We start from the raw sequence: 14,217 nt of genomic DNA on the forward strand, positions 1-14,217 counted from the left end.
AGGGGTCTGAGAAATCGGCTGCTGGGGGGTTCAGGCTTATTTATTAAAATCCTTAAGCTGGAGGTGGCACTTTCTTCTCCTGGTATTTATGGTCTCGTCTGCTGAGAGATGGGAACTGCATGCCTTTGGCTAAATAGACGAAGGGCCACTTTCCCAACAGCTCAGCATCCAACTGCTCCCATTGTTCCTGGGGCTGATTTTGGCCTAAAATGTTTCACTGCAGCCAACATGTGTGAACCTAACCCAAAATCTATTGCCCTGAAGCAGGGCTTGGCGACCCTCACAAACCTAACCATGGCCGGACTGGTCGAGCCATGGTACAGTCTAACGCTGGCCGGCTGGGCACTGTGGTACTCCCCAAACCTACACATGGCCTTTCATTTACCAGCCGAGCTGCAAAGCTCCCGTGGTGCTTTCAGTGAGTTGTAATTGTTCTTTGCTTAGCCTTCCGTTAAGAGCAGTGTACTGTGCTGGCTGCCCTGAGGAAGTAAGTCAGCTGTATCGTTCAGAGGTATGGTGTGTATGGCTTCCATTACCAATGAGCACCTAGCTATGTTAATGATTGTGATCTTCACCCCACCCCTGGGCAGGAAGGAAATGCTGCCGTTTTGTACATGAGACTTAGAGACCAAACAACTCACCCAAAGTCACCCAGGAAGAGGCAGGAATTGAACCCGTGTCTCCTGAGTCCCAGGCTAGAGCTCTAACTGCTACATCATCCTGCCTCTCTACTAAGCCTTAAAATGTATTCACCAAATGGCCCTCTTTCTTTGCATGCAATTGACCATCCTAGATAGGACAATCCCTCACTCTCTCAGACCTTGGGAGACAGGCCAGTCCACGCTTACAGGCAGCCGCCCAACCGAAAGCAAATACTCACCAGCAACTACACACCACACCACAGAAACACTAACCCAGGAACCAAACCCTGCTACAAACCCCGGTGCCAACTCTGTCTGCATATCTCTATTCAAGGGACACCATCATAGGACCTAACCACATCAGCCACACCATCAGGGGGTCATTCACCTGCACATCTACCATCATGTGCCAGCACTGCCCCTCTGCCACGTACATTGGCCAAACTGGACAGTCTCTCTGCAAAAGAATCAGACCTCAAGAATTGTAACATTCAAAAACCAGTAGGAGAGCACTTCAATCTCCCTGGACACTCAGTAACAAACTTAAAAGTGGCCATTCTTCACCAAAAAAACTTCAAAAACAGACTTCAACGAGAAACTGAAGAACTGGGATTAATTTGCAAACTTGACACCATCAAATTAGGCCTGAATAAAGACTGGGAATGGCTGGGTCACTACAAAAAATAATTTCCCCTCTGATACTCACCTTCTTGTCAACTGTTGGGAATGGGCCACATCCAGCATGATTGAATTGGCTCGTTAGACTGACCCCCCCACACACACACTTGGTAAGGCAACTCCCATCTTTTCATGTGTTGTATATTTATACCTGCCTACTGTATTTTTCACTCTCTGCATCTGATGAAGTGGGTTATAGCCCACAAAAGCTTATGCCCAAATAAATTTGTTAGTCTCTAAGGTGCCACAAGGATTCCTCGTTGTTCATCCTAGATAGGATTCTCTTGCTCTGCTCCCTGGTGGTGAGAACCGCAGACTTCCCCCAGGCCAGTGGTGGTAGGCAGGGCTCTGCTTGTATTGATCAGTCTATACAGCATAACTTGCAGTCCTGCTTGTGCGTGCAGTCGTCTCCCTGAGAGAGCTGTCAGCAGCACATGTGGTGTCAGATCCAAGGCTTGTGCACTGAGCACACAGGGATGCTGCTGCCCTCTGGTGGTCAAATTTATTACTAGGTGTCTTGAGATAAGTCACATGGTTGAATGATTTAGCTCAGTGGTTCTCAACCAGGAGTCCGGGGGCCCCCTGAGGGGCCGCAAGCAGGTTTCAGGGGGTCTGCCAAGCAGGACCAGTGTTAGACTCACTGGGGCCCAGGGCTGAAGCCTGGGGCCCGGGGCCCTGAGCCCTGCCACCCAGGGCTGAAGCAGAAGCCTGAGCAACTTAGTTTCACGGGGGCCCCTGTGGCATGGGCCCCAGGCAATTTTCCTGCTTGCTACCCCCTAATGCTGGCCCTGGCTTTTATATGCAGAAAACAATTGTGGCACAGGTGGGCTGTGGAGTTTTTCTAGCATGTTGGGGGAGCTTCAGAAAGAAAAAGGTTGAGAACCCCTGGTCTAGATGATGATGGTTAATAGCACTGGTAACTTACCGTGTTTTATGGCCTGCTTGTCTTGGGAGGATAGTCCTATAGCTCAAGCATAGGATTTGGAGTCAGGGACTCGGCAGAGCTGGGACCAGAAATCCACTGAGTTACTATGGTCTTTAGGAAGACTCTTAACCTTTTTCTGTGCCTGTTTTTCCACAGCTGTAAAAATAACCCCCGCCTCACAAGGGGGCAGTGAGTTCTTTCGTTCAGAAAGTGGCTGGAGAGCTGGGGGTGCAAAGCAGCATAGAAGGGCAAAGGAATAGATACTCAAGGAAGAAATGGCCGGATCCTGCTTAAAGCAGGATTTGTATAATTCTCTGCCTACCCTTTGCGAATGGGATGGGGTGTGAAGAGTGCTATGTTCCAGCATGCAGTTATGAGGCCAGGTTCACTAGAAAGTTTTGTAGGAGAAATGGCTTCAGGCCAATTGCTAAAAGGATTCCACTTAGACCAGCACCTCTGGGATGAGAGTGTGGGGGTAAGAGAAGGGTAAAAAGTTGAGGCTCTGTTTTCAGAGAGCATCTATCCTGCGGTGACTTCTTACCTTGAGTTAATTTATAACTTCCTCCAGATCTTGTCGGCTGGATGCTCTCCAAGCCCTAGGGCTTGGGGGAGCTCCCAAATGTTCATGGCCTGGAACAAACCTTAGGGCAGTCTCCGGGCTGGTCTTTACAAGCACGTTAACGGCCTTGAGTTAAATAGGAATTGTTCACTCCTGAGTGTAAAACCCAACTCTGTGTAGACAAGTCCCGAGAGAATTCGGTCTCACTCCAAGGTAGGTAGAGTTCTGTGTATAGAAGTGCACAGGGGAGTAGGGGTGATGTTGATGGTATCCAGCTGCTACAGCAATGAGTGCATTAGGAGTACAAGTAGCGTCTCCCGGGAAGGTTCGTGTAGTGCATGTCCTGCTACAGGGCTGAGGAAAAGACTCCGCTTTAGGCTCAGGCTAGCATGAGAGCCAATAGGCCATTTCGAAGGTAGTAGACCCATTTGGAGCTGCAGGCCTAGAGCATGGCTCAGAGTGAGGGCTCCAAGACTGTCTGGACAGCTGTGGGGCCGTCTCAGGAAGCAGCCAGGAGCAGCATTGCTGCAAATAGGATTGCAGACTCTGAGGCTGCCCTCTCTATCTCCCTTCATCCCTTGGTTTCCCCAAGGCTCTGAGGCTGGGAGGGGTGGAGTGGGGTGGAATCTTTATCAAGTGGACAGGTCCCCCAGGGATTGTATCCTTGCAGTGCTACGGGCCAAGGCTGAAGTACATGTAAAGACTCCTGAATCTACGAGTTGGTCATTGCCAGATGTGTGGTGACATCCGCAGCTTTCCCATGCTGCGCTGGGGTCTCGGGCACTCCCTCTTCCCCAGGAACCCAACGCGGTGTTTGCCAAAGGCCCTCCTCTTCATAAGGCACTGAACACAGATGCATTAGCAGATCTACGTGGTATGTGTGGCTCTCAACCCTCCCTAGAACTACTCAGGTGGAGGTGCTTGTGGCCAAGAGCCCTGGGGGTGATGGCATTACCTGAGCCCCCAAGCACTAAGGAGCAACTGGTTTATGTAGGCGTGTCCCTATGCTGGCATGGTGCCCTGGTGCTGAGTCTGTGGGGCCAGAGGCTGCTGGGCATGTCTGAGTCAGGCAGCTGCAATGCTGCTTGGACTTGCTACGTCTCTCTGGTTCCAAAGACTTGTAGGCACCCTCTCCCTGGATTTATCCAAGTTTCTCCCTTTGCTTTTAGAGGCAGCAGCGTGGCCAGAACCGAGGTTGGCTGCTATTCAAAACAGCCTCTCGGAAGCAAGGCGGGGTTGGTTGATTTCCCTCAGGATGCGAAAGGCAGATGCTTGTTGCATCTTGGGCACCTCTGTCCTTAGTGCCAAGAGACAATAAAACCAGGTGCTTCCTGACTGGCGGTCGCTCTTCCTCTTGGTCGCTTGCATCCTGCTGTTCCATAGCAGTGCAGCCTTTGGTGCTGCACGGTCCTCCCCCTCAGCGCTGTTTGATCAGTCGGTGCCCCATGCTTGCCTAGCCAGCTGCCTTCCTGCTTCCTCTTTGCGCTGCACTGTGATCTTGCTCGGAATCTGACCCGGCTGTTGTGAAATTCTCTCCAGCTCGCTGCCCTGGGCTTTGCTGCTTGCAGGCTGACTTTCCCCACAAAGCGTGCTGAGCTCTGAGGAACCCAAACTGCCTTAATGACACCTAGCATGTCTCTCGTATAGCGATCTCCAAGCCCTTCCCAATTAAACGCCTCCTACGACCCCTCTGAGCTAGAGGAGAGCTGTTACTTCGGTGGTGAAATGCAGCCGGTATTCAATAACAGAGCGCTCTGCATGTTCTCCACTCCCTACGCACATCACTTCCTGTCCTGAACTGCCACACAGGAACGGTGCCCTGGGAATGACTGAAGAATGCCATTGATGACTGGGAGTGCAGGAGGGTAGCACGTTCTTTCGAATTTGGCCAGCGTGCTGGGTTTGCGTCCTTGCGCTTGCAGAAAGAGTGTTTTGGACTCTTCCACGACCACAGTCGCTCAGGACAGAGTGCGAAGTAGAGGCCCTAATGAGATCGATGTCTTAGTGTGTCAGGATGTCGGAGCAGCAGTAACTGCAGGCCAAATGCTGGATTGCTAGCGAGTGGGTGCTGCCTGGTGGCTCCTGACCTAGCACTGCTTATGCTGCGAGTGCAGAGCAGTTTCCCACTGGAGCCTGTTGATGCTTTAATGTAGACATTTCTGTGGGTGCAGGAGGAGCTCCTCCCATTTCAGACTGAATGGGTTGCCAATGGGTAACAGAATGGGCACCAAGCAGCTACTCTGTTGTCCAGGAAGCAAGCTGAGGTGCTTGCAGAGGGCTAGCTAGCAGAAAGGGCCAGGGGTGGGGGCTAGAGAAATGTGGGTAGAGTAACGTCCCGAGCAGGCAGGCTCAGCGGGGGAAGCTGGGCACGTTGGCATTGCACCAGGAACAGAGTAGTGCAGACTAGCACTGAGTAACTCTAGATCCATTGCATGTGCCCCAACAAGAACCAGGCTAGCCGTTGATTGGGCTGGTTCAAAGCAGGTTCTGCAGCGTCCTCCCTGGGTTAGTCTTTCTAATCAGGAGTCAAAAATCCCATGCGCCTTTATTTTCGTGATATGGAACAGTGCTGCTGTAGTACTACTGGGCGTCTCCAGGCGCCTTGCAGGCACTAATAAATTCAGCAGCGTCACAGCTCTATCAGGTGGATATTTATCCCTGTTTTACAATTGGGGAAATTGAGGCACAATGAGGGTGTGACTTGCGAAAGGTCAGACGGCATCAGAGAACCAGTGTCGCCTGATTCCCATTATCATGCCCCAACCCGTTGACTGTTTCTCCACCGGAGTCCGTTCAGATGGCTCAATGACCTTCCTCGTTCCAGTCTAGGCTGTACTCGGGGTGGGGGGGGATTGTTTTGCGAAAGCCCTTATGGAGCCAGAAGGTGGCCTAGTTTCTAGTGGGTGTGTTCCGTTGTCTCACCCAAGGTGGCAGCAGAGTCCGTAGCATGGTAGCAAACAGGACAGCTCAGCATCTCTAAGAATAGTGCTGCCCAGGGCTCTTCCGTTCCTGGCTGGCTATTTGGAGGATGGGGCGAGGGAGTTACCGAGTAGCTTTGTTGGTGGAAGCTACGCTAATTGGGCTGAGCATTACCTCCTCCTCTTAGAGTCCTGAGCTCAAGTGTGCACGTGGGACTCCAACGTGGCTCAGAGCGGTGAAGGTTTGCATCCCTTCCAGGTGCTGCATAATTTCCTAATAGGATCCATGCAATTACTTTTCTCTACTAAAACATATCGGCAGTGTTGTTCTCTTCGCCAGGCTCTTTTAGTTTTATAAACACAATAGAGATGTTTCAGCTTGAAGTATTCGTCACCCCCGTTAAGCCTTTGCGCCCCGCATGAAATACCTGCCTAGCTTTCTGGTTTTGCATGGCCTGATCCATGTTTCAGGGTGGCATGCTGGAAGGGCAGAGCTCCAGGATTTCTCCTTCTCATGTGCTTTTGGTGTCCATCTTTGATGCTGTTGCTGAACAGCAGGAGATGGATGGAAACAATGTTTTGCAAAATATTTCCCACTCTGAATAGAAGACCCAGCTTGGGACTGCATTTTACATGAAATGAGGTGTCAGGCCCTGGTGCCTTTACCTCTTGGGGTGGGATTCTGCACTTCCCCCACTCTTACACTGGGCCTGGGGCTACAGTACTCAGCTGTGTATCAACTGTTCTTAGCCAGCTGATCTGGCTGGGTTTAGCTCCTGCGGTTCTTCCCTCTGAGAGTCTGTGACCAACCGTGTACACAGTGATCAAAGAGTTTAAACAACCGCATTGTTTTAACAGTAGGAACAATGCATTTAGAGAGAGAGTTTTAAAACAGTCTTATGTGCATAAAGCGACAGTCCTGTGGCATCTTATAGACTAACAGAAGTATTGGAGCATAAGCTTTCATGGGTGAATACCCACTTTGTCAGATGCATGTGGTGGAAATTTCCAGAGGCAGGTATAAATATGCAGGCAAGAATCAGTCTAGAGATAACGAGGTTAGTTCAATCAGGGAGGATGAGGCCCTCTTCTTATGTGCATGACTCTGTCTGTCTGTCTGTCTGTCTTACCTAATGCCCCAGCACCCTGTGGTGGTGACCTGGCAGGGCTAGCTTCTGGTTCTCCTGGACAGTCGACCCTCCCCTCTCAAGAGGGTTCCTGTTCCTACCTGCCGGAATCCTTTTGATCTCCTTTGCTCTGGACCTCTTCCTGTCCTGGTTCAAACCAGGTTTGTAGGTTGGCTGGAGAGGAGGCAAAAATCTCCGAAGCTGGGAATCCTGGCATTCCCCCCCCCCCCCCCCCCCAACAACTCTCTCATGACTGCAGAGGGATCATTTGTCTCAGACTCACAGACTTCAAGGTCAGAAGGGACCATCATGATGATCTAGTCCAGGGGTCGGCAACCTTTCAGAAGTGATGTGCCAAGTCTTCATTTATTCACTTTAATTTAAGGTTTTTGTGTGCCAGTGATACATTAACATTTTTAGAAGATCTTTCTATAGGTCTATAATATATAACTAAACATATTGTTATATGTAAAGTAAATAAGGTTTTTAAAATGTTTAAGAAGGTTTATTTTAAAATTAAATTAAAATGTAGAGCCCCCCAGACTAGTGGTCAGGACCCAGGCAGTGAGAGTGCCACTGAAAATCAGCTCACGTGCCGTCTTTGGCACGTATGCCATAGGTTGCCTACCCCTGATCTAGTCTGTTCTCCGCCACATTGCAAGCCACAGAACCTCACCCATCCACTCTTGAGCCCTTCTTTCCCTTCCAGTTGTTCCCCCTCCATCCCCCGTCTCCAATTGTTAGGCTGGTATAGTCCTACAGAAAACCTCTCCGTATCCCAGTGAACATACAGTATTCATGCATTATTATAGAGTAGCTCCAAACCTGTCACAGCTAATTCATAGCTCCAAACCTTCCTAGAAAACAGCTGGTTTTAGCCCTTGTGGTTGCAGAGAAGCTTGAAAACATGACCCCTAAAGGCTCAAAACTCCGAAGATTGACTAAAACATCTCACCGTTTTGAAGCCGGTAATTTTGGGGCTGTTGTCATTTATGGTGGTTTTTGGATGGGGGACGTGACTCGTTATGTTTAAACTCGTGGGGTTGTCTGTGCTGCAACAGACCCCACCCCCCACTATCATGATAACGTTGGCACCCAGCGTGGCAGAGGATGGGAGCAGGGGAGGGAAGGAATCTGTGACGATCTAGGACTTCCAGCCTGTTTCCAAAGCAAGCTTGACCTGTGCGGCTTGTGGCGTGCGGGAGAGCTAGTGGGAGTTGGGGTTAGTTTTGCATCCCTGGAGGTGAACGGCGTGCATTGCTAATTGAGTTGATGTGCAAAAAATGTACATTGTAGCCTGCCAGTGGAAAGAATGTTAACAGCTGCCTTGCCAGGTGGAATATGCAAAACATGAAGGAAGTAATGCATCCGCCCCCATTGCAGGAAGGATGGAGGATGGTGAGGTGTCAACAGCTGGGTTGAAGAAAGGGAGGTGCCCACGTTACTAACCATAGACACTGAGGGCTGGATCCCACAAGGCACTGAACATGCAGGCAAAGCAGTGACTGTCCTTGTGGGTGCATGGAGCCAAAGGGCTTTTCAGCATAGTAAGGTCGAGCTGTGCTGTGAGTCCGCTTGCAGTGAATACTAGGAAATGTGGTTCTCTTCCCCCACGCCAAACTCCAGGCTGAGGTCCACTCGCTCTCCCCATCCTGATAAATCCACGACCACTCTTGTCTCTCCTGGGCTCAGACTCCCATCATGTCTGGTGTGGAGCAGAGGGATCCTTGACCTCAACTTCCTTTTCCTGACAGACTCCTGTACTACATCAAGGAGCAGGAGGGCAAGTATCCCAGTATTTAAAAACCAGCCTACCGAGTGGGGTTGGTTTTGCTTGTGTGGGCCTTGTTTACAGCTTCAAGCAGCACAGCTTAAAAAGTCCAGCTCTTAAGCTTTGATAGCTTTGTGCCTCTGCTGCAAAACACCCCTTTTATAAGAGATTGGTGGTGCTTGGTTACAGGCACGCAAAGCTGCTCTGATGCTCTCGTGAGCTAAAGTAAGCAGGACATGGGGAGTTCAGTGCCCCTTGCTGTACCTGGCTGCAGGGAGCGCTGTTTCCTCACAGCTCCCCCTCTTCCTTGGCAGTTATACAGCTCTCCCCTCCGGTTTGTTTCCTTTAGCTGCTAGATGCCTGCTGCATTTGACACTACCTGCAGTTCTGTGGAGTCGTCCCCTGGTTAACTTCATGAGTTGTTCCTTTGAAGCTGAAATGTGGGGGCGAGGTTTTCGGTCTTGGTGGTTTTAGTCTGCATGTCATACTGGTACAAAGAAAGGTGGTGAGGTGGAAGGCAGGCTCTCTGAAGTGTAAGGCGTTTCACAGAATCACGGAAATGTGGGCCTGGAAGGGACCTTGAGAAGTCCTCAAGTCCAGCCCCCTGCGTTGAGGCAGGACCAAGTAAACCTAGAGCATCCCTGACGGGTTTGTCCTACCTGTTCCTAAAAACCTCCAGTGAGGGAGATTCCACAACCTCCTTTGGAAGCCCGTTCCAGAGCTTAACTTCCCTTAGAGATAGGATTAGAAAGTTTTTCCTAATATCTAAGTCTCCCTTGCTGCAGATTAAGCCCATTGCTACTTATCCTACCTTCAATGGACATGGAGAACAATCGATCCCCATTCTCTTTATAACAGCCTTTAACGCATCTGAAAACTTATCAGGTCCCCGCTCAGTCTTCTCAAACTAAACCATGCCCAGTTCTGTGGGTCTCAAACTTTTTTTTTTTAACTGGCGACCACTTTCACATTGCAAGCCTCTGAATGCGACCCCCCCATCAATTAAAATTAAAAATTTAATTATAAATTAAAAACACTTTTTTAATATTTAACACTGTCATAAATACTGGAGGCAAGCGGGGCTTGGGGTGGAGGTTGACAGCTTGCGACCCCCCCCATGTAATGACCTTGTGACCCCCCCCCGAGGGGTCCCAACCCCCCGCTTTGAAAATCCCTGTGCTAAGGCCAGATCTATACTATAGATCTATATCCGTATAACGATGTCACCCCTGCGCAATGTAGTTACACCGCTGACCTAACACCCCCCCCCTCCCCCCCATGTAGACAGCACTCTGTCAATGGGAGAGCGTCTCCTGCCGACAGAGCTACCGCCTCTGTGCCAGTGTAGCGCGGCATGTGAAGACAAGCCCTGACTAATGGAAGCCATTTCTGGTGGGCCTGTGCTGGTTGGTAGCTGTTACTGAGCACTTTCATCATTAGTCTTAAAGCGCTTTCACAAAAGAGGGTAAAAATCATCCCTATTTCAGAGGGGGAAACCGAGGCACGCTGGGAAAACGACTTGCCCAAGGCCAGGTCCTTGGCAGTGATGGTAACAGAACCCTCCTACGATACCCCAGGCAGTTCCTTTTCCATTGGACCAGGCTGCCCGTTCGCCTTCAAATCCTAATTTGTGCAAACCAATGTGCTGAAGACTTTGATCGGAGGGTCTTAATTTTTAGGACTCCTACAGTAACTGGGCTAATGTATTTCAAAGGCACCCAATCAGCTGAGCGTCCCTGCATTTGTAGCTCTGAGCGTGGGGTTTGCAAGAGGTCAGGATGGGAGTAACACACAATGGATCTGTTGGCTTTTAATTTGGTTTCTTGTCCCACCTTCCAGCTCCAACACTATTTTCTCTTCATTTCTCTTCTCACCCCTTACCCTCCCCCCCAGCTCCCAAATCCCTGTGCTAGAACCTTGTTTATAAACAGACAAGCTAAACTCCACCCATGCTGCTGCCAGGCAGGAACAGAGCAGGCTTAGAACCCCCCTATTCACTACATGGTCCCCACTAGCACCACTCTCTCTAAAGAGAGAGCAAGTGATTTTTAACCCTTGCCATTCCCGCTTCAGATCGCGCTGGGCTTAGCCTGCCTGACCTAAATAGTTATGCAAGGAGACCACTTAAAAGCTGCACTGCAAATCCGGCTGACCCACTGCCCACAGCTTTCACCGCTAGTCCCTCCAGGGCATGTTTCCTTGCTTGGACTGAAGGGCTGAGGAAAGTGCCTTGTTACAACAACTGCTATCATTAACTGTGCTTGGGTAAGTCTGCACCAGGCTGGGATTATGGGCCTCTCGTGTTTACATCAAGGGAGCCTGGGGCTAGATGAGTGCTAGGGTAACCCTTACATCCATCGCACTTGCCCGGGTATCCCCATCGAGTGGCATTCCACCAGTACACACTGGGAGCAGTAGAGAATCCGTCCCATAAACTAGAAGATTTTGCTCTAAAGCATAGAATCCAAATACAGAAGAACTCAGTAGGGCATGGCTGTTCTAGTGCTCCGTTGTTCACAAATTGGTGCAACAGCTCAGACGGCGCTGGCCCAATCTCCTGGGGGTAATTCACTGCCCTCGTGATCAGCTGGGACAGAGGGCTTCCATGTCTCCGGGCTCAGAAAAGGGCTAATGGGGACGATGTACTTTTCCGCATGTTGTACCAGGATCAGAGAGGGGAGTTCTGAAGCAATGTCATCTGGATGCTGAGTGTGCTCCCGCACGCCAGAGGCAGAATCGCAGTGGGACCAGGCCAGCGCGGGGAAAGAGTGCTCTCCTGGGCCAGGCCTTCTCTGTTAGCGAGAACAATGAGCCAGCTGGCAATGCGGCAGCAGCAAGCTGGCAAACACCTGGCTCATGCAGAAGGCAGAGAATGCAAAATGCCTGGTCTCTAATGATCTGCTTTCAAGGCTACTGAACAGAGTTAGGATATTTGTGGGGGGAGGAGAGAGAAATGAGGGGCTGGTAGCACTGACTCCAGGGTCACTAATGCCATGTGTTCAAAAATAGTGAATCAGGCCCCCCAAAATCATGAGATTTGGGGGGGAGGGAGGAATAAAACACAAACTTGTAAATCTCTTGTCTTTTGAATTTTTAGCCTTTGGGCTCATGCTTGGGTCACGTTTTCAAGTTTTTCTCTGCAGCCAGCAAGGCTAGAAACAGTTTTTATGACTGCAGAGGTTTGCAGTAATCCTGTGACTCCAGGAGCTGGGGCTTTAATTAAATCATCCAATGCCACGAGACTCCAAGAGATAACACTGTAATGCATCTCTGCTGGTGCTCCTGAGTCCTACCCAGGGCATCCTCTGCTCACCTGGTCTCTGCCCAGAAGAAGTTCAAATGAAGCAAAAGTGGGCCAGTCCCAAGTGAAGGCTCCATGTCTACTAGGTGTGTGGAGGAAACAGACTAGCTCATTTCAGTCATGTCAGGGTTTGTGTGAGGTGCATGCAGTAACCACTCCTGCTCCTCGGCCCTTTCTCTTATGCATGTTTGATTTACAGTTCCGTAGTGCTGCTCAAAGTTCATTTTAATGCTAGAGATTTTGCTACCAAACTTCCCACTCATTGCTCTTCCTGGTGCTGCTCACTTCTTAAAGTTTCCCCCACCCTGCAGTGGGAGCGTTGGCTGGTTGGTGAGTGGCCTAAATAGCTGCATATGTGCTTGTGCTCTAGGGCGCAAAGAGGAGATGTGGGCCCCTACCCCTAAGAAGCAGCTTCCAATCTAAATAGATACCCCTAGCACTGCACGAGATGGAAAGGGGAGGGGGGCAGAGAAGTGCTATTCCGTGAGTGCACTAAAGGTTTATAGATTACGGCCAGGAGGGACCATTACATCCTAGGACAGCCTGTGCTCCAAACTAGCTGCCCCAAAGTCTACACCCATCCTGTGTTTCAAAAGCAAGGGATGCTGACTGCAGAACTGAAGGGCTTCTGTCATGTTGCCTTCAGAGAACAGCCTCTGCAGAGGGAAATGCTCTCTTGTCTCCCCAGACTGAACCTGAAGAGAGCTGGAGGGGACGGCACTGACCCCAGCAAATGGGGAGTTGTCATCCCTGTGTTTGTAACGAGTGTGAATGGGCTGCCCGGTACGATGCTGTCTACTCAGCCACCACTCCAGTGTAGCACCCACAACTGGGCTCTCCTCCTTGGGACTTCCTGAAGATGCTCTCCTAGCTGCCTTTGCTGTAGGGTTAGTGTGTCTACACACTTAGCAGCCATGGAACAGGATTAAATGGTAAATGGAAGCTGAAGCAATGGCTGGCTAAGTTCTGCGGTGGTGTAGAGCTTTCTCTCCTGCCCACCCTTCTTTCCTCCTCCCCTTCCCCCCCCCCTCCCCCCCGTTGAGAAGGGTGAGTGACCTTCACCAGCCAGTTTGCTGAGGCTTCTGTTGAGCTGGGAAGAACTTTTACTGTGCACCCCACACACACCATGTCCCCAGTGCTGGGCTGGGTGATTTTTAGCTAGACTGGGGCAGGAGAGACCATAATGGATCATGTTCTTTCACACTCGGTAGCTCCAGATAGAACCGTGGTGTAACCACTCTCTCGCTCCTATCCTGACTGACTAGTCCACAAGCCTTTATGGAGATATACCTATCTCATAGAACTGGAAGGGACCCTGAAAGGTCATCGAGTCCAGCCCCCTGCATTCACTAGCAGGACCAAGTACTGATTTTTGCCCCAAATCCCTAAGTGGCCCCCTCAAGGATTGAACTCACAACCCTGGGTTTAGCAGGCTAATGCTCAAACCACATGCCTTACAAACCAGAGATGGCCGAGACTTCTGATGATCCACTCCCTTTCCCTACGAGTGCGCCGGCTCATTCTCTACAGGACACTTTCTGGTGGGCATCTTGCTTTCAATGTCTGGAGAGTCCCACTGCTTCCGTGGGGAGACGATTCCAGAATGGAAATAGGTCTCATGGTCTGAAAAATGTTTCTACTATTCAGCTTCAGTGTCCTTTCTTGGCTTCATCTCCTTCCACTGAGCTTGGAGCAATTGCCTAAAGTGGGGGTCGTAGTTCTGGAACCACGCCAGGTTAGTTCTTTGAAAACTGGAAGTCTGCTTCGAGTGGGTGTGACTTCCGATGGCTTTCCTGCTTCTATGGTCAAGCTGCATGTACTGTAATCTGTGCGTGGTCGTCAGTTCACGTTGCCAGGCATGTCTCTAACTCCACAAGCACTTGGGCTGGAGGCGAACCTCTTCAAAGCCTTTGTCTCTGCTTTGTTGAGCTGCAACGTCCAACCCTCCTGGGCAGCATCGCAAGTCAAAGCGCTTGATAGGACTAGTGGTGGGAGATTTGCCGCATGGTTATGATAAAAAACAGCTTAGACCAGGGGACTAGGAGGTGGGAATCTTGGTTTTTGTTCCTATCTCTGCCACTGAATTGCTGCGTTGGGCAAGTCCGCTTGCTTTTCCCTGTCTGTTACATGGGGATAATGGTGCACGAGTCAGACGTGTTGTGATCTTTGGGTAGCACTTGAGGATCTTTGGATGGAAGTCACTGTAGAAGTGTGAAATGTTGATCTCTCTAGCAGCATATGGCTGAGGAGCAGGGGCTCCCACTGGCCCTCTGGGAAGTGGGTAAAGGAAAGGATTC

The 14,217-nt window shown here is 50.4% G+C and overlaps 1 protein-coding gene across 4 annotated transcripts in view; it reads left to right on the forward strand.

The window, feature by feature from the left end:
- RHBDF2 (rhomboid 5 homolog 2) overlaps positions 1 to 14,217 on the forward strand; it is an 80,303-nt gene that overhangs the window by 41,742 nt on the left and 24,344 nt on the right. The window lies entirely within an intron of this gene.

Source organism: Chrysemys picta, chromosome 12 (assembly GCF_011386835.1).
Source record: "Chrysemys picta bellii isolate R12L10 chromosome 12, ASM1138683v2, whole genome shotgun sequence".
Lineage (NCBI taxonomy): Eukaryota > Metazoa > Chordata > Testudines > Emydidae > Chrysemys > Chrysemys picta.